General features: G+C 53.3%; 1 protein-coding gene and 1 long non-coding RNA gene across 2 annotated transcripts in view; one reads left to right on the top strand and one right to left on the bottom strand.

Annotated features, from left to right (window-relative positions):
- Positions 1-9,687, bottom strand: part of ST3GAL1 (ST3 beta-galactoside alpha-2,3-sialyltransferase 1) — a 94,406-nt gene extending 84,719 nt beyond the window's left edge. Inside the window, exon 1 of the mRNA XM_053896502.1 lies at positions 9,351-9,687. The gene's annotated coding sequence lies outside the window, so the exon portion shown is untranslated. The remainder of the gene's footprint in view (positions 1-9,350) is intronic.
- A 139-nt stretch (positions 9,688-9,826) lies between these two features.
- Positions 9,827-13,083, top strand: LOC109273095 (uncharacterized). The gene is made up of 4 exons (XR_008420008.1): positions 9,827-10,481; positions 11,270-11,300; positions 11,944-12,496; positions 12,866-13,083. It is a non-coding gene; the product is annotated as an uncharacterized LOC109273095 (long non-coding RNA).
- Positions 13,084-19,788: the final 6,705 nt, after the last annotated feature.

Below are 19,788 nucleotides of genomic sequence, written 5' to 3' on the forward strand. Positions count from 1 at the left end.
TGGCCGCTCGTACGTTTCCCAAGCAAAGGTCTTTATTCATCAGACTCTCCACCAGGTGGTAGGATTAACGGTGTTTTCGAGGCAGGAGAACAACAGCAGACCTTTCTCTCCATTGTGAAGATGTTATTAAAAGGGAATTTTCCAGTGTTGCAACAGCAACTTCTACTAATCATTTTACTTGGAGCAGGTCGCTCAAAGACACCTGCCTGGGGAGCTGGGTGGGTCTGCATGCCTGGTGACAAGCTTCATATTAATTAAGCCTTCCTGCTGCTCACAGCCCTGTCTCCGACCCCCGCGGGCTCCCAGACCTTCCTCAATCCCCAGGCACCATGGGGATCTCAGAATTCGATGTATGAGTACAACCGGAAGGAAGGGTGCTTGCCATCAGCAACACAGGGTCCGACACGGAGGCAGAAAAATCCGGCAAGTCTATCAAGGTTAGCTCAATAAACCCATCCAGCCAGCACCAAATGGTGAAGCAGGGAAAAAGCCTTGGAGCCCCACCCGTCGGGACACAGCGTGCAGAGGACAATCAGGACCGCGCTCCCGCCAAAGAAGAGGCTACAGAACCTGGGTCCCTTTGCCGTGGCCGTTGGGTGGGATGGCACGCAGCCTGGGTGGGCTTGGGGACAGATGTCCAGTGCGATGTGTTCTATATCTGCACCTCTGAGGGAGTCTATTTCTACCCTTGCCGGCCCCCCGATGTAGAGACACCAGATGATCCTGGGAATTACACAACATGAGGCCTGAGATCTCGGGCTTCGGGCAGAAACGGAGCAGTTAGGAATTGCCACTTTTCTAGCTGTGGGACTTCGGGCAAGAGGCTTCACTTCGCTGAGCCTCAGTTTCCACATCTGTAAAACGGGAGTAGGGGGGAAATACAAGCAGTGACCTTACGGGGCTGCTATAAAGACTAGGAAAGCAGTATCAAAGGAAGGGTCAAGTCGCTGACCAGGTCACCCGACTCGTCTGTACCATTCAAGGTGGGAGGGGCGGGGGTGGGGGCTGTGAGCGATGGGCTGAGTTAGATGAGTGAGGGGGCAGCCAGGCCACTGTCTGGTGCTGTTGTGTGTCGGAGGCGTGGGCTTATGCCTTCCCAGGAGCGACCCACTTTGCACGTCGGTAACTGCGGGCACATGGGAGATCTGCCTGCAGAGACCGTGTGACCTTGGGTAAGTCACTTCCTCTGCAACCTGGGCAGGACCCTAATCCCAGGGTAGCAGCTAGGGGAGCTGCAATGGAGCCCAAATAAGGTCAGGGCTGCAGATGCCCATGGCTGTGAACGCAGAGGTCAGGGGTTTCAAGAGGTACTTCAGCTCCCACACCGCTAGCAACTCTCTTTGCCTGTTACCGCAATAGCACAATAAAGAAAGGGAGGGGGAACGAGGCCCCGCAGCACCGGGCCAAGCGATTCGAGGGATTTATTTTGGGCTCCAGTCTAGTCTTCCAAGGAAAGAGGTTTTCTTTTCTTCTTTCCTTTTCTTTTCTTTCCACTGAGCCTTTTATTTCTGAAAAGGTAAATGCCCAATTAGATGGATTTTCGTCTTTCATGTGGAGTTGTTGTAGGCTTTTTGAGCATGAAACAATATTTTGGAGTCATTCCACCCTCTCAGTTAGAGAAGAAGCTGGGTTTGCTTTGGGTTTTTTTTTCTTTCTTTTTTTTTTTTTTTTTTTCGGTTGGGTTTTTCTCAAGAGCCCTCTGCTAAGTAAATATTCATGAAGGGAATTTTTAGCCACTCTGGTCTGTTAGTTCAATGTGGACTCAAACGGATTTTTTTTTTTTAATGTAGCAAAATCTATCACAATGATATCCATTTGGGTTTGATTTCTTTTTTGAAGGTCGCTGGTGGAATTAAAAAAAAAAATTTTTTTTTTTTTTTTGTATACCCAAATGCGGACCTACCAAAAGTCATTAGCAATCTCTTTTTTAATTCCACCAAATAATTTGGAAGGAATGTCCTTTCCTGCTCACCTCTGAATGACTGAGGCTGTTTAACTTGTTATTTTTTATTCTCTTAAGGGCTCCAGAATCAGACTTGGTTAGAGAACTTCTACATATTTCACAGGAGAAAAAAATATGTACACACATACACATACGCAGAGTCAGAAGAACATCCCCGGATGTTTTTGGAAGGAAAAAACTTTTTTTTTTTTTTTAATTTTTTTTTTTTAATGTTTGTTTATTTTTGATACAGAGAGAGACAGAGCATGAATGGGGGAGGGTCAGAGAGAGGGAGACACAGAATCTGAAGCAGGCTCCAGGCTCCGAGCTGTCAGCACAGAGCCTGACGCGGGGCTCAAACTCACGGACCGCGAGATCATGACCTGGGCCGAAGTCGGCCGCTTAACCGACTGAGCCACCCAGGTGCCCCGAAGGAAAAAACTTTTAAGATAAAAACATGCAAAGAGTATTATCTGAATATCACATAGGCTAAAAGGACAGGAGGAATCACCACCAACCCCAAAACCACACGTCTGAACCCTGACCCTTGTGCACAAAAGCCAACATTTGTTGAGCGACTCTTTGATTTTTCACATCAACTCTACGGAGTATCATCCCCATGACAGAAGAGGAAACTGAGACCCAGACAAGGTAAGTAACATGATCCTTGAGAAATAAGTGATAAGCCTCAGACCAAAACCTTAATTCTGAGGCTACTCTGCTTCTTTCAAAGATGCTACTGAAGTCCCAAAGGTCTTCATAACAATATCTTGCACTTTAAAAAAAAAAAAAAAGTTTATTTATTCTTGAGAGAGAGAGAAAGAGAACAGGAAACAGAGAGAAGGAGACAGAATCTGAAGCGGGGTCTGGGACACGGGGCTCGCACTCACGAACCTTGGGATCGTGATAAGCCGAAGTCGGGTGCTTAACCCACTTAAGCCACCCAGGTGCCCCAATGGTATCTTACACTTGATTCTTTTATCTTACTAGGGGAATAGAGAACAAGGGTTAAAAGTCCGGCTTCCCCCAGAGGTAGGGCCTGGAGTAAGGGAGTTTCCCTCCTGCCTCCGGCTTCTGTCCTTTGGGAATCCTGTGACCACCCCTGCCCCCGGCTGCTGCAGAATCAAATGAGAAGGCAGGTGAGTGCCAGATCACCCTCCAGGGGCGGTCCTGCTCCTGAGAGGCCCCAGTAAGGAACTCTCTGGGCTCTGGCTGCTGGCTGGGCTCAGCTCCTCGTGCCCCAAGGATTGTGGAAGGCAGGCAGGACTCATCAAGAGAGCAGCGTTATCTCCCAGGCTCTTCCCTGCCAGGTTGAGGAGAGAGGCTTTCTTCAGAGGCTTCTAGCAGCTCCTATGCCACACTCCCAGGGCCCCTCACCCATCCCTCCGTCTGCCTCTTGGGGGGCGAGGGGGGTGGGTAGGAGATGGTGGGGGGGGACGGTAACTGGGCTCAGGTAAACCCTCCACTCAGTTTGTGAGTGTGTGTTTGCTACTGGGACCCAGAATCCTTCTCTGTTCAAAATACCTGCCGCTGTACTGGGCACACCCCTAAGTGCTTTACTAAAAAGCAGGTGTTACTCTATTTATTATCAATAAGGCAAGCTCACGGCCTCCTGCTGGGGGCACCTCCCAATTGTCCCACGCAGGGTGGGAATTCTAGACGGCCATCTACCAGTCGAGGAAACGGGAGACTCCAAGAGGTTCGGTGATGGACCTAAGTCCTCGGCCAGGAACCCGGTGGTATGGGATAAGGACCAGGAGCTAGGAGTCCTGAATCCGAGGCCAGGGGTTGCCCTGCCTGGATCCACTTGACTCTGTAAGAAACATCCTGACACCAAAGTCCTGTCTCTAACACTCGTCCCAGCGTGAACCCCGACAGACCGAGTCCACGTGGCGTGTGTTCAACTTTGACGCAGGTCGCACCTGTCGCTGAGCCTGTCAGGCCACGCAGGAAGGGCTCAGGGCACGGCGCACCCCCACCCGTGCACTTCCCCACCGCCCTCCCCCCACCCCACCCCATATTCCAGCTCCTGGTAATTCCCCATGCCAAGCCCTAGGGATAAAAAAACTTTCAAAGTTTGTTTTTTTTTGTTTGTTTTTTTTTCACAACCCACAGGAATGAGAAAAGCACGCTGTACCTGTAACCTCATCGTTTGGCCTTGCTTCTTCCAGTGGGGGCTATTAACAAACTGTTTAACATCAACACCGGCCTTGTACGTCAAGTGTTTTTCCATGAGCTTTCCAGAACTTTCCGCCTTCAGTCAACTCCTTTATTTCCCAAGTGCTCTGTTTGAATCCGGTGCCTCCAGAAAGCAGCACCTCCTGTGCTCACCCGCCCGCACAGGCTCTCAGCTGGGGCATCAGGCACTCTTCCGTGCAGGATCGTTAACCCTCACCGTGCGTCCTGAGATAACCTACCTGCACTTGAACCCTAGCCCCCGAGGTGCAGGGCCTGCCTGAGCTCACACAATTAGATGTGGTCATGTGCCTGAAAACCTGGGCACTGTCCCCCACCTGCCTGCCATGCCTTTTAAAACCCCCTCTCTCGACGCAGCCATGTAATTCTGCCATCAAGTTTAAGGACAAGGACGAAAAATAAAGCACAGAATTGTATTTTCTTGAAGCGAAAGCAAAGCAGCTACTTTCTATTTGACAGGCCATCACTGCAGCGCCCGTAACCCTTGGAAGATCTCAATTCAGAGACCTGCGTTCTGGCTGAGCGGCAATGATGAATCCCACCCAAGCAAACCAGAAATCGACACCTACTGCAGGAACGGGGCCACATCACTGAAGCCCTGAAATCCCAGTTCCCTCACCTCTGCAGAACCACGCAGAACAGACCTACATCCGGCCTGTTATTTTATTTTACTTCACTTTTCTTGGGCTCACTAGCCGCACACCATGTTAATTAGATACCAGTTCTAGGCAGGCAACAAACTACCTTCGCTCTCCTGCGTCGTGACTTCCCTGGTTATTCGGGCTTTGGATCCCCAGTGAATTCTTCCCTGTGGGTCCCGCAAGGCACAGGAATCCACTCCCTTCTCTGTCCCAGCCCTCCCTCGGCACATGCGTGCTCCCACCCCGTGCAAACCATAATGCGACAAACTCTTCAAGTGCACCCGTGCGCCTCCCCGCCACGCGGTGACCTCTGGGGGGATGGTACCAAGGGTCGATCAGAGTTCTTACAACTCTCTATTTCCAGCATCTTGCATGGTGAGTAGAACACAGGTAAGTTCCTAATAAATGTTGGAACAACGGAAATCAAAACAATCCGCCCAACAAGACCCAAGAAACCGTCAAACCTCAGGCTTCCCAAGGAATGTTGGGTTTCCAAGAGGGAAACAAGGACTTCAGTGTAGGGAAAAGAATGAGGGTAGGGGGAAGGGAAAACACAGGGCACTCACCTATTTGGAGTTTATGAGACCAACTGGTGTTCTAGATCAGCTCTGTCACTCAGGTTCCCCTGATTTCCCCTCTGGGCTTCAGTATTTTTGAATTAATATGAAAATATTGGACAAAATGACTTCTATGAACATTTTCAGCTCGAGTGGGAACCCTGTTGGTCCTGGTGAAGTCACCAAGGTCCCTGTTTGCAATACACATCATCGGGGCTCCCCCAAAATGCCACCTCGGCTCTGCCCAGTTTCAGACCCCGGAGTCTGAAACTTCTGGGGCGTCTCTCAATGTCCGGTGCTGAGAATTGCTGACGAATGACTTCACCAAGCGGGCGTGGGCTCTGGAGTCTGGAGCACTCGCAGTGAGTAAGGAGGCGTCATTGCACGGGGTGGCCCTGTTGTCTGTGATGCCAGGAATGCCCGGAAAGTTCTGAGGACGGTGCTGGAGCAAAAAACAAGTAGGGCACAGGCTGTCTTCATGAAGAAAGCCTTTAACGGCCCCAAGGCCATGTCAGCAGAACTCCAAGCCTCTCATTTTGCAGAGAGTGAAACTGAGACCAGAGCCTGGAACAGACGGGTGCCAAATTACAGAGCAATTGCGCACTGGCTCCGGGACTTCCTCTGGGGCCCAAGGTTGGGGCTCCTGTGCCCAAATGAGAGAAGAGCGCTCTCAGAGCCTTGGGTCTGCAAGGGGGGAGCGAAGGTTACACGTGTGGTCCACAACTTAACAAAGGGCATGTGAGCCTTATTCTAGAATTCTCTGTGACCAGGCCAGCTCTTCCACGGGAGGGTGGTGCTTGTCCTTTGTGTATATAGGATTTATTGGGAAGCGGGATAAGGAGATCACTGGTGGATTTGTTTTACTTTACTTTGGTTGCTTTTCATGGTGTGGGAGGGAGCCTGGGGAGAGGGTTAAGGTCTAGATCCCGTAAGGCAAAGCCCTGTCCAAATATAACTCCTCTGAGTCAGCAGCTTGCCACACACAGCAAGGGACTCAAGCTAGGTGAGCTGACCAGGAGGTTCAAAGGCACCCCTTCCTGGGGGCGGAGAGTGCTGCTGAGAACTTGCCCCCAGGAGATATCCTGGCCTAGGGGTTGCTTGGTGCAGAGGGGAGACAGAGCCCCTCACATCCCTGAGGCTCCAGGATCTGCAAGGACCCCTCGCTGCCAGGCCCAAAGACGGACCCGCCCCACCATACCTAGGGGACCAAAGGCTCCAGATAGCCGATTCTGTGGAAGTCCCTGACGTCAGAGGGTTGCTGGTATGTCCAGCTGGGGGAATGCCTAGCCTGCCCCCAGAAAGGGAACACAGGCCTGAGGTCAGCAAGCGGGCTACTCAGAGCCACACTGAGCAGAATCCACACCCCCTAAAAAAAAAAAAAAAAAAAAAAAAAAAACCCTCTGCCATTTCTTCTGGCAACACTTCCTGTTTTCTCCATCAGCCAAAGGCTCAAGAGGCCTCCGCAGGCCTGCCCACCCAGTGAGGTGAGGGGAAGATCCTGCTCCGGCCCAGGCCCTCGCCTTGCCCCGGTGGTAAAGCCTGGACTGGCAAAATGCAGGGACAGTACATTGCCAGGCTTGTGGAGGTGTTCAAAGGCAGAGGAAGGGGCCCCCTACTCATTCTGTTATTTATTTGTTCAGCAAAACTAAATATTTTGGAAGATGGGATTCCTCTCCCCGGACTTTGAGCCACCGTATGTGGATATGCATATGTAGTGTGAATGTGTGAATGTGTATATCCACACGTGCACACGTATTCGCACAATTTTACGTAACTCTGTGCAACACATTTGTAAAGTAATAGCGATGACCCCATTTTACAGATATGAAAACTGAGATTCTGGGAGTTCCAAGTCTCAGGCTCGAAGGTCAGAGACGGAGATGATGAAAGACCTGGGATCTACGGGGAGGGTGGGAGTGTGCTGGAATGGTGAACTCTGGTCGATCTTTCCAGCCAACTGCGGGATTTCAGAAAACAGCCAGGCCATGGCTTTGGGGGAAGGAAGAAGAGGTGCAGGAAGGTACCTCCAAGGAGCCCAGGCAAGACGCCCTCACTGGCGCCCCTTCCCCACCTCGGACACAAGCAGCAGTCTCCGTAGCAGCCTGCAGGGGGCAGTGCGCCTTGCCTTTTGCGAACCGCCTGGGCGCCCTTACGCAGCTCCAGGGAAGGAACACCAGGCGGCTCCGCCCTCAGCTTCTAAACAGCCCAGTTTTGAACCCGGCGCGTAGTAGGTGCTCAAGGCACGCCTTGAGGCCGAAAGGCCTTGGTTAGGGGGATGAACGTAAATTCGGTGGTAGAAATGGGGAGGAGAAGGCGAGAAGGGGACATTCCGGCCCCTGCCAGCGCATTTCCATCTAGAGGCCTTTTCAAACAGCCTTAGTCCCTACTGTGTGTCAGGCGCGGTGGCTACCGCTCCTGGACAACCTCGTTCTCTGCTAATCTCCTTCTCCCCCCACTCCTCCACCCCTCCCCCTCCCCCCTCAGCCAAACACACACGCTCAGCCTTAGGGGCGGTGGGCGCTCGCTGTCTCCCTAGGGGACATCTCGGCCCAAATCCGCGTGGCGAGGGGACCCGCGAGGGTGGTGAGCCAGAAGGAGCCAGGAGTCCCTAGAGGTGGGGCACGTGAGAGCCAGGCGGATGCCTGATGCGGCCCCTCGGCCAAGTGGTCGCTGCCCTCAGGGACGAAGCCGGTTCCCTCTGCGGGACACACAGAGCCCGTGAGACGCAGTGACCCGCCCAGCCCCCACCACTCGCGCACTTCTGGGCGCGCACGTGTCCGCCCGCCGAGCGCCCCCACCGAGCCCTGCGAGTGGCAGGCGCTGGCCGAGACCTTCGGGTAGCAGGCTGGAAGGACTCCGGGCTCCAGCCGCCGATCGGAACCCAGACGCTGCAGACGCCCGTCCCCAGAGACCGGGCCGCGGGGCACGTTGAAGGCAGCCCGGGCGCAGCCTCAACCCCCATCTCAAGTTCAGCCGCGCTTCCTCCCGCAAGGTCACGCTCAAACACACTCAGGCTCAGCGAAAAGGAGGAGCTCAAAGTTGCGCCACGGTCCGGATTCCGAATCTAGCCGTAGCCCCATCCGGGCGCTCCGCCCCAGGGTCACCGCTGCCCTGGCCCTGCGCTCTCCCAAACGGCGGCCCCTGCCCCGCGCAGGTCACACGCCCACGAGACGCAGACAAGTTGCTAACTTTTGTCAGATTTTTTCGCTGCAGCTGCGGCGCCTAACGGGGTTGGGGCGGACTCCGGAGTTTCGAGTTGCCACCCGAGCCACCCCCGCCACGCTCCCCTGCGCCCACCCAATACCTCCCTGCCCACCACGCCACGTCCAGCTGCCGCGTCCCGGGCGCCAACTTCTCGGTCGTCTCCGGAGTAACGTGGGCCGGCGGCGTCCCCGGGGGCGACGGCCAACTCCCGGATGTGCTCCTGCTCGCAGCGGATTTGGACGCTCGATCCGTACACTGTCCCGCCGCAGCTCTACCGGATCACCGGCGGCCTCCGCGGGCCCCCGCGCCCCTCGCTCCACTCGAAAGCCCCGGAGCCAGCCACCCCGAGGGGACTCATCCCACCGGCGGCCCCGCTGGCCGCTTCGCCCTCTGGCGGCCCGGACCAGGGAGATTCCACCCTGGCGCCGGTGCAATGTCACTGGGGCCACCCCGGGGACCGCTGCCCCAGACCTGGCGCAGGCTCCCCGCTGAGGTCCCAGCAGCTCTTCCAATAACGGCAAAAGATCCCGGAGCCCCGGCCTCCTCCCGGACCTCCTCCCTCCCCCGAAGACCCCGGTGACGCCGTGGCTAAGGAAGGGGGGGTCTCCCTACGCGTGTCTTCCCCTGGGCGCCCGGGGTCTACAGTCCCACTTCCACTGTCAAGCCCTCCTAGACCCCTCCCGACCACTTCTGTTCCCGGCTCCGGGCAACCGCCCCTCCACTTGGAGAACACACTCGAAACTGCCCCAACTCCGGCGGACGCAGCCCCCCGCTCACCCCGGCCGCGCTGGGCTCGGCGCGCTCACTCACCGCAGCCGGAGACACGCTGGAGTTTCCGCGGCTTTGGAGATGAGGGGCTCCGGGGAGACTAAACGGGGGGTTGTCCCGAACACTGGCCCCCTTCCCGGCTCACATCGCGCCGTCCTCCTCTCCCTCCTCCTCCTCGCCCTCCCTGTCCTCCTCTTCCTCCTCCCTCTGGTCTTTGTCTTTGCAAAGTGTCGAAACTGTCTGGCATAGTGGAGCTCCGCCGGCGGAGGCTGGAGCCGGGGAAGCGGGGAGGCGGGGTGAGGACGGGAGCGGTCTCGGGAACACCTTCCCCCGGGTGTAACGGGAGGGGCCGGCGGGCGGCCGGGGAGGGGCCGCTTCCCTGGCCGGCCGGGGCCGGGAGCGGGGCGCGCCGGAGCGGGGCGGGCGCCTGGGCTGCGCGCGGCCCTCCCCTTCCTCCGCCCAGTGCCCGCCCCCCGGGCCCGTTCCCCCCCTCCCCCCTCCTCCCGCGCCCCCTCCGCCCGCTCTGGGCTCGGCTTTCGGCTCGCTCGGGGCTTCCTGCGAGCTCCGGAGCCACGTGGACCGCAGCCGGCTCGGCGGAGGCCAGGCTGGGGAGACGCCGGAGGCGGCGCGGGGACCGGATCGCCGCCCCGGGAGGGCTCTGCGGGGACAGCTCCGCGACACTCCGCGCCGCCGCCGCCCACGGGCTGGAAAGACTAGGGAAGAATCGCCCGGAGACCCGTGGGGTCAACCCCGGGGAGGAGGCGACGGGCGCCCGCCCAGAGGACGTGGCGGTGTCCTGAAGAGCCCAAGTCGGCCGCACCGTAGCACAGAAGGGGCCGGCCGACACCCTGTTGGTGACCGGGCAAAGCCATGGACTTCCTTTAAGGGCGCGGGACTCGAGGTGGGATTTAGGGAGGGGGAGGGGAGGAGCGCGGCGGGGCTGGGGCCCTGGTAAGGCCCGAGCCTGGGCCCCGTTCCGAGCCGCAGAGCGGCCACCGCGGCGCGGTCCCCGCCCCGGCTCGCCTGCCCGCCGCAGTTTTTTCCTCCCAGATGCGGAGGCTGCACCGCGGTCCAGGGCAGGGTGAGCGCCAGGCAGCGGGACGCCAGGCAGGGGCAGGTCCCACGGCGACCTGGGACTGGGGCTTCTGGGACCGGATCCCCTGGGGGACTCAGGTTTGTGGGGGTTTTGCCGTTTCTCCTTTATAGGGAAGTGAGGCCAGTGGAGACTTCTTGCTCAGTGACGGACTTGACAGTCTTAGAGACTAAATGCTGGACGTCAGGTTTAAGAGGCATTAAAAACGTGTGATTGTACAGCTTTTATCCCCTTACAGGGATTTCGCCTCTTTTGTAACTTCTCTGAGCAATGCTCAGAGGACAGAGGCACAGCGTGGCCTGAGGGGCGCTTAATTCTTCTGGCTTCCATTTCTTCCCTTGGAGAGGTCAGCCTTTTGCAGTGGAGATAGCTCCCTAGCACGTCATTCATCAGAGTGTGCTTCAGACCAGGGGCTGGATGGGACTTAATGCTTCCAGTCTTGTCTTGCACCTACTGGATGTGTGATCATAGGCTGGTTACAGAATCTAAGCTTAGGTAGCCCTGTGCCTCAGTTTCCTCTTCTGTGAAAATGGGACTGATTGCTGTCTATCCCATAAGGTTGTTCTAATAAACGAGTGAATCCATCCATGTTGAACTAAGCTTATCATATAGTAAGTACCCAGTGAAAGTTGGCTTTCATGGATGCTGGGCCCTCTGGCGTGGGCCCCTACTCACAATGGGGGGGGGGGGGAGGATGGGTAAAGGGTGGTCCAGGAGACTTTTCAGCCTTGGAGGAGGAAAAGGGAGCTATTCAGAGCATAGAGAAGTAGAAAAGGAGCAGGTTGAAAAACAGGAGGGGAGAGAGTGCGAAAATTCACCACTAGAAAATTAAAGAATTAGTAATTAAGACTGCACCATTTTATCCTAGGTGAATCTGGAAAGACGACCAGATTGAGCAAGTAAGTGGCCCCCAAACATCCAGCTGCTGGTTCTCCTTTGCAGCCAAGAACCAAAGACAGCTCTTAATTTCAGCCCTAGATCCTTGGCAGTTCCCGTCGGTGACTCCACAGTAAAATGGAAATTCCTAATTAAGTGACTCTATGGTGAAGCATGCATAAATCACCACCTTATCTAGAAAAAGATTTCCATCAGCTGCACCTTTTCCCGGTCTCGGTCTCGGAGGGGTTAACCCGGCCAGGCTTTTTCTCGCCCGCCTCAGTTGTGTTGCAATGTTATTTCTTACCAGGTGACAGACAGGGCCTCTCCCCCTCTCGGGTTTGTCCTCTCTTCCGTGGAGGCAGCACTTGCGAGGCCCTCGGACCTTTCGGGGAGCCCACATCCTCCGGGGCTATGTGTCAGGGGTGTGTGTGAGGGCATTCCTCGTTGTCATCCCGAGTGTCTCCTAACATGCCCTGCCTAGTACAGCCGCCATAGTCATTACTGGGAGTGTCTGCACAGTGAGTCCCCCCAGGGAGCCCTGACATTGATTTAATGCTCACCCCCCTCCCGCCCCCGTATGTTCAGAGCAACTGCAAAGCTCTGGTAATAATGGTGAAGGAAATTGATTTCATCCTCTCCCCGCCCCCTTTCTTCACACATCAGAAAGGAGGGATCCTAATGGGCCCTGATGCTATCTGGGTGATTGGGCAGAAAAGGGCAGCCCGGCTTGTCAGCGGTGAGTTCAGAGCTGCTGGGCACGTGGCCGTTTGTTTTGGGCAGGGTTTTACTTACCACGGTTTTGGGGCCCCAACTTCCCTTAAGATAAAAAGAGGTAATAGGGGGATGTACTGACAGCAGCCGGAAGGAGAGACACAGCCAGGCTTCCTGGCTCTGGCTCTGTCCCTCTTTCCCTCCCTCCGCTTTCTCTCCCTGCTCTTGCCCCCTCTCTGCTCTGTTCCATCCCTGCCCACGGTCTCCTTCTGCTAAGTCCTAGGGTCTGCCCTGAAATGTTCCTGGTGTCTGCGGCCCCAGCCCCTGTACGGCGGGGCAGCTGTCAAAACAGTCCTTCTTGTTTCACAGTTTCACTTTCCACTGTTCATCTATTCCGGATTTTAGTTTTTCCAGAAGAGGAATCTGACTGGCAGGCTTCACCGGGTCCTGGGTCAACAACCCAGCGGTGAATGGGCTGCCCAGGCAGCAAGTGCCCACCTGAAGAGTAAGCACGTGGAAGGAGAGCTACACGTTTTGCATTATGGGGACTGCAGGACTCATAACGCTTAAGCCCCCTTCCAGTTCTGAGAATCTTGGGGGCATTTGAGTCAGCAGAACTATTCTGCAGGATCACACGCTTTACACTATTCACACATGTTAGACCCAACATCCATGCTAAGGCAGCTGATTAATCTTGTCCAATCATGACTGCACTAATCTCTTTGCCAGAATTTGGCTCAGGAATACGTAGATTTAATCCCTGTTTGGATCAAGAAGACAAAGAAATATATTTGTGTTGAATTTGGCTCAGGAATACGTAGATTTAATCCCTGTTTGCATCAAGAAGACAAAGAAATATATTTGTGTTTTCTAGGAAAATAGTCCTTAAGAGTAAGGCCTGGGAAGCTTCTCTTTATTTCCAACTGGACGTGAACACGAAGGTATTTTTAGCTCAAGTTTCTCTGGACGACATCTTGTACCCATGAGGGGAGACAAACCGAAGCTAAGTAGATCCAGAGCCCTGATCACACCGTACCTGAAGCCTACCTCTAGACTTTCTGTTGTATTAGAACAATTATTTTGTTTAAGCCACTTTAGGTCATGGTTCTGTTACTTGCTGCCAGATGCTTGAGAACCATACACAGCTACATGTAGCCAGGTTCCTTTTTCCCCAAAGTCCCTTCACTGCCCCCAAGGCATTCCCAAGCTCAAAACCCTTAAATCTTCAATGGCTGCCATTGTCTAAGGATGCCAATCCAAACTTCTGAGCCTAGAGATCCAGAGGTCTAATGCAAGGCCTGGGATGAGGGAACTCTGCTTCTTAGCACTGATCACTGTATTCTCAGAGCTTTTGCTGTTCTGGGCTGCAGGACCCTTAGAGAACCATGCCTCCTACACATCGTAGACACTGGGTCCAGCCCTCCTGGATGCTACCATAACAAATTACCACGAGCCGGGGGCCCCACACAGCAGACATGTATTTTCTCACAGCTCAGGAGGCCAGAAGTGTGAAATCAAAGTTTCCGCTGGATTGGCTCCTTTTGGGAGGTCTGAGCGAGAATCTGGCCTGTGCCTTTCTCCCAGCTTCTGGTGGCTCCTGGCAATCTTCGGCCTTCCTTGGCTTGTAGATGATCCCTTCACATGGCTGTGTGTGTGTGTGTGTGTGTGTGTGTGTGTGTGCACGCGCGCCTCCTCCTTTTGTAAGGACAGCAGTCACTGGATACTTGGGGCCCACTTTAATTCACCACATACTATGCTAAATGCTGGGGACGTGGAGGTGGGCACAACACGGTCCCCGCCCACCAGGAGCCCACAGTTTGGCAGGGGACTGACCATGCTTGGGATTTCACCACGTTGGGGCAGCGCTGTGACAGGCTGACAGGTGGGTGTCGTGAGGTCACTTAGAGGATGTTGGTTCACAAACCCGGGAGCATTTGGAGTGTAGTCTGAAACTGACCGCACGCACAGAAGACAGGGAGAGACCGAAGGGAGAGGCGGGTCACTCCACGTTGGTAAGTGGCAGGTTGAATAAGCAAGAGAACTTACTTACAAGCCTGATCTTGAGTGCCTCACGATGAATAGATACCTGAACCCACCTTCTAGAATCTTAAAAGTTTAGAGAGAGGCCTTTGTGAGGTTCGGTCATATACGCCGTCGAGGTGGTCTCCACAACACCTGTCCCTGAAGACGGCTCCGTCTGTGGGAACAGGGTGTGGGAGAGACTGCATGTACATTCCCAGGACAGGGGAGGGGGAGAAGGCCCTCCGCTCCCCCGGGGTCAGCTCTCGGGTCAGCCGGCAGTCACGTCTTCCTGATGACCTCCTCCACCGGAGGGCAGCTCCTGGGGGACAGGTGTCCTGGGATCTCAGGGAGAACTAGGTGAGAGGAGGGGGGTGGGTGCGGTGTGCAGGTTCACTTACCTCCTGCTAAGCCGGGTGGTGCAGACTGTGGACCTCGCTCTGGATGCTGGCAGAGGCGCCGAGACTTCACACACCGGGCAGAGGCAACGGGGACGCGGCGACATTTGCATGCTGGCCAGACCACTCCCGCAGCCTCGGGAGGCCGGCGCTGGGGTGTCCAGACTGGAGGCCATGTTCGTTCCGGGAATCCAGCAGAGGCCAGGGGTCTGAGCTGAGGAAGGAGCAGAAGTGAGACATCTGGGCAGGCATCACCCATCTTTCATGGCGAGGCCGGCAGAAGCATGATAGATTGACAGAAAAACCTTTGATCCCCGAAGGCCTCACAACGGGTTCAGGGTGGGTAACATCGTCCCTCAGGTCCCTTGTTTTGTGAGGGAGAACGTTTAACCATGCTCAGCCCAGTTTCTTGAAGGTACCATAGTGAGATTGTTTTTATTAAAAAAAAAAAAAAAAGTGTCTAACGTTTGTTTATTTTTGAGAGCAAGCGAGACAGAGTGCAAGTGGGGGAGGGGCAGACGGAGAGGGAGACGCAGAATCCGAAGCAGGCTCCAGGTCCTGAGCTGTCAGCACAGAGCGGGACACGGGGCTCGAACTCACGAACCGTGAGATCATGACCTGAGCTGAAGTTGGATGCTTAACCGACTGAGCCGCCCAGGCGCCCTGAGATTTATTTTTTATTATTATTTGTAACCCAACTGCAAAAATAATTGACACTCAGTGGATGGTGACCGTCTCTAAACTACAGCACCTTGGACTGTGGAAGGAGAAAGGAACCGTTTTCACATGTCCCATTTCGGTTTTTTGCGGGACTTTTCATTTGCCGCTGACTCTGGTTACCAACCCTGCGTAACACAACATCCCCAAAACTAGAGGCATGAGACGGCCGTTCCTGCCTGCGTTTGATCTTGGGTTCTGGGGGTGAGGAATTTGGATGGAACCCCGCAGGGTGGGCTTATCTCTGTCCCACGTGTCTGGGAAGCTGAGAGTACCTTGAATGGCTGAGGCTGGAGTCCGGAGGCTTCTTCATTCGTGGGTCTGGGATCGGGGATGAGTTGACTTGAAGACGAAACTCAGTCCGCCAGAGCACCTCCACGTGGCCACAGAGGCTAGATGTTGAGACGGGGAGCATCCCAGGGGAACCGGGTAGAAGCCCTATGCCCTTTATGACCTCGCTTCCGAAGTAACATAGCCTCATCTTTGTGCTCTGTGCTCCCCGTCACGAGCCCGTGCAGACACAAGGGAGGGGATGGGGTGCAGGCGGTGGCAGGCTGCAGGCTGCAGGCTGTAGTATGTTCGGGACTGGGTTGCAGGACTAGATTCACAGACAACGGGTGGTGGGGGGGACCTGGTGTGGATGAGGTCACCTGGGGATGTTGTAGAAAATGAAGAGGGACAAGGTCGGAGCCCTGAGGACGTGGTGATGGTCAATAAATGGTTATGGAATAAATCAATCTTTCAAGAACGTAACTATAGGTAACTCCCCCCCCCCCCACCCCGCCCAAGTCAGCGGCTCTTCATTCTGGCCTCAAGCAGGAGAAGGATCATGGCTACGTCTCCAGTTACCTCCTGGAGCCAGACAAGGAACCCGTAAGGGCCATTTCCCCAAGTTCACTGCCTACAAGGATGACTCCAGGAGGCTTATTCTAAGCTCAGATTCCCGGGTCCTACTCCCAGAGACTCGAAATTCACTTGCCTTGCGGTGGGGTCCAGGAATCGGCCTTTTGAAACAGCTTCCTTCCGTAATGGAGCTACAAGGACGTGTGGACAGCACCCCGCTCAGCCGCTCAACCATAAATTCCAAAGGGACCAGGGACAAAGTCTTCCTGATAGGATGTTCTGGCCCTGAGTCCCGGCTCTTGCGACTTTGCAGCCACCTGACTTTGGACAGTTTCCTTTTTCTGGCCTCAACTTTCTTGTCTGTACGCTCAGGAGGTTGAGTTAGAGCGATGTTTTCAAACTGGGCTCTGTCATCCCTCAGGGGATTGCACCTTGGCTACCCACCTCCATTAATCCATTTAGCAAATATTCATGGCACGGGTGGATACCGGGGATGTTACAGGATCAGTGATTAATTATCATGATGGACGTTCTTTCCAAAGAAGTGCAACAAGGGGTAAGAGGGAGCTCACAACGATGGCTTGCGTTGTGCGTGTCCTTCCGCTTGAATTGCCGTTTGGACAAACTGTTCCTGGGATTGAAACTGCTGGCTTAGATCATCTTAAGGGTCCTTGCGGCAGGAAACCTTTTGTTCTGTGATGTTTCTTCGATGATTTTATTTCTGAGCAACGTCAAAACAAGCAGAATGCAATTACTGGATGTGAAATCCGTCAGGGCCCCCCAGGTTAACCCTCTCGTTCTGGAAAAGAAACTTCAGGCTCTTTAGAAGGTTTTCTGACAGTGAAGAACCAGCACCTTAACCTGGGAAACTGAGTGAAAGGCAGACTGGGAAGCTGCAAAGCAGCCGTGCCTGCTTGTGGAGGAAACAGCAGGCGGGGCGGGGGCAGGGGGCTCTGGACCCACGAGCCTTCCAGTTTTTGTCTGCAGAATGGGCAGATGGTACCTGGCCCCCAGAGTTGTTTTAAGGAGACAGATTATATATACAAAATTAGTAGCTCAGTGCCAGATACTTAGTAAGCATTCAATAAATGATGGCCATTATTAATTTAAGTATCTTTCTTATGCATATTATACTTGTCAACATTCCTGCAAATGTTTTATAGATGAGAATGGAAAAGTGCTCAGCACGGGAGCTGCCAAATATCAGGGTCCTGCCAGGCCAACTGCATCTCTGGGGGAAGAAAGCCCTGTAATTCCCTCTTCTTGAAACTACACGCCCATGGTGGCGGCCTTGAAATTCTGAGTGTCCCTCTGCCCCATGCCCTCCCCCCAGCGCTGCCCCCCCCCCCCCCCCCGCCAAAGGAGAGCAAGTTACTTTTCTCAGTAGAAAGCAAGCCAATGTCCAAATTTGGGATAGGTTTCCACATTGAGGTCGAATAAAGATGACAGGCATAAATGTTGCGGAGAAATTACAAAAAAGCCCTGAAATCATTCCTTTGTATTTCTTGTAGTTGAACGCCCTAACTTTCCTTGAGACCAAACATGCGTGCGTTTTTTATTCTCTCTCTGGCTGGATCCTTAAAACAGTACAGAGACTGAACACAGTTGGGAACACCTCTATCACTTAGTTTATGGGGTGCGACTCCACGGCTGAGCTGGGGGAAAACATGTGGCCACAGCTTCCTTATGTCTAAACTGAGGATAACGATAGACTTCACCCTCTAGGATAAATAGGGTGGTTGTTAGCCATGCACACAGTAAGTGCACAGTACGTTAACTATTGTTATTTTCGCGTCTATTGATTTACTCGGTATTTTGGTGCTCACTTATGTATTTTCAACTACAGACTCATAAAATATAAATTAACGTTAGCTTCTTGCATTTAACGATCTGCATTTAATGATTCTGGGGGCAGCCCAATCTACCGTGGCGTTGGGTTGGGAGCTATAGCCTCAGCTTTAAGAGATACGACACCTGCTACCGATTTGGGGCATCCATTTGGTAAAATCATGTAAATCACTTGGGGTGCCCTAGGACTGTGGTCTACAACCGGACACGGGAGGAGGCAGAATTCCATCGGGCAGTCAAATAGCTGACTGGTGAAGAATCCCCTCCAGGGGGAAGGATCCAGAATTTCACCTACGCAAATCAGGCAGTAGTATCTAGCAGTTAGGATTAGGTTCGACAGCGGAAAACCCCCAATCACAGTGGCTTCACTGGGTAGAAGTTAGTTTTTCCCTTTCCTAAGTCCTGGCACACAAGGTTGGTGTAGCATTGTACAGGGTCAGGGGGAAGGATCCAGAATTTCACCTACGAAAATCAAGCAGTAGTATCTAGCAGTTAGGATTAGGTTCGACAGCGGAAAACCCCCGATCACAGTGGCTTCACTGGGTAGAAGTTAGTTTTTCCCTTTCCTAAGTCCTGGCACACAAGGTTGGTGTAGCATTGTACAGGGTCAGGGACGCAGGCTCAGCCAGCTCGTTGCTTCACTGTAGAGCACACCATCCTCCCCAACTTGATTTCCTGGTCCAACCTGGCTGACCCAGCTCCAGACATCAAATCTTTATTCCAGGCATCCAGAAGGAGATAAGAACATCCCCTTTCCCTTTACGTTCATTCTACAGATTGTCCCCAGGACTTCCACTTCCGTCTCCCAGCTGCCTAGCTGCAGGGGACACTGGTAAACGCAGTCCTTATATTGGGACACACACTGTGCGACACACGTATTCGGGGACAATTAGCAGTCTGTGCTGCCAGGTTAGAAGAGGTTAGATCATTCGACTTAGATCCAGGGGCAAGAGCGCAGAAACTCATCTCAGGTGCGCAGTGTGGGCTTGGAGTTGCTTGTTGCCATAGCGACTAGAAAAGCCTGAACCTGCCAACTGTCGTGAAGAAAAAAAAAAAAAAATCGTCCTTGTCCCTCAGCCCCTGTGTTCTGGCCAGAAATCTCTGGTCGATAATTTCATAAGTTTAGGTCGGGACTTGCTTGTGATGTTAAAACAACTTGTTTCTTCTCCTGGTGCCGAACACTTCTGCCCTGGCAAAGTTCAGAATGTATTCTGCGGAGTGAAGAGAAAGGAAATCCCAGAAGTCAAGTCTGGAGGGAAATCAGCATATGGCGGATATTCGAAGTATGTGGTAGAATTAAAAAAAAGAAAAAGGTTTTGATACATTAGAGTCAGATTAGTCTGATCATGCCAATTAAAATGTAACTGAGCAGTGAGGTAATTTAGACTTGTAAATTTTCATTGGAAATTTTTTTTTTTTTTTTTTTTTTTAATTAGAAAGTGTGCCAAGTTTGACTGTTCGGAAGAATCCGAGAGTCTCACCCTTGGTTATAAGTTGAATTACTGCTTCACTAGATGTTTGAAATACTTAGGCAGGCTTTTGTCACGTCGGTTGAAGCAATGGAGAGGATTTAAGGAATCCAGTTGTTATCTGGGCCCATTGTGTGAAGTTATTTAGGGTTCTTTAAACAAGAGACTCCTTGAAAGTAATTGTTAAAATATAGTCTATGTTAAAAGAGACTTAGAGGTTGAATTGAAAGATCTAAGGGAAAATGGGTTTTTTTACTGATTTTCATATTAAAACATTTTTAAAAACTCAAATAGTTTTCAATTGTGCAAACGTCGTCTCGTAACAATAATAGAATAATAATAATAATCAAAACCTCAAAACACAACTTCCACTTTTTCCCATTTTTATTTATTTGTGTACAAAATAGAAGGGCTCTGGGGAGCCTGGGTGGCCCAGTCGGTTAAACCTCCGACCCTTCCTTTCAGCTCAGGTCACCATCTTACTACTTGTGGGTTCGAGTTCC

Source organism: Panthera pardus, unplaced genomic scaffold (assembly GCF_024362965.1).
Source record: "Panthera pardus isolate Hobbes unplaced genomic scaffold, ASM2436296v1 HiC_scaffold_7, whole genome shotgun sequence".
NCBI classification, from domain to species: domain Eukaryota; kingdom Metazoa; phylum Chordata; class Mammalia; order Carnivora; family Felidae; genus Panthera; species Panthera pardus.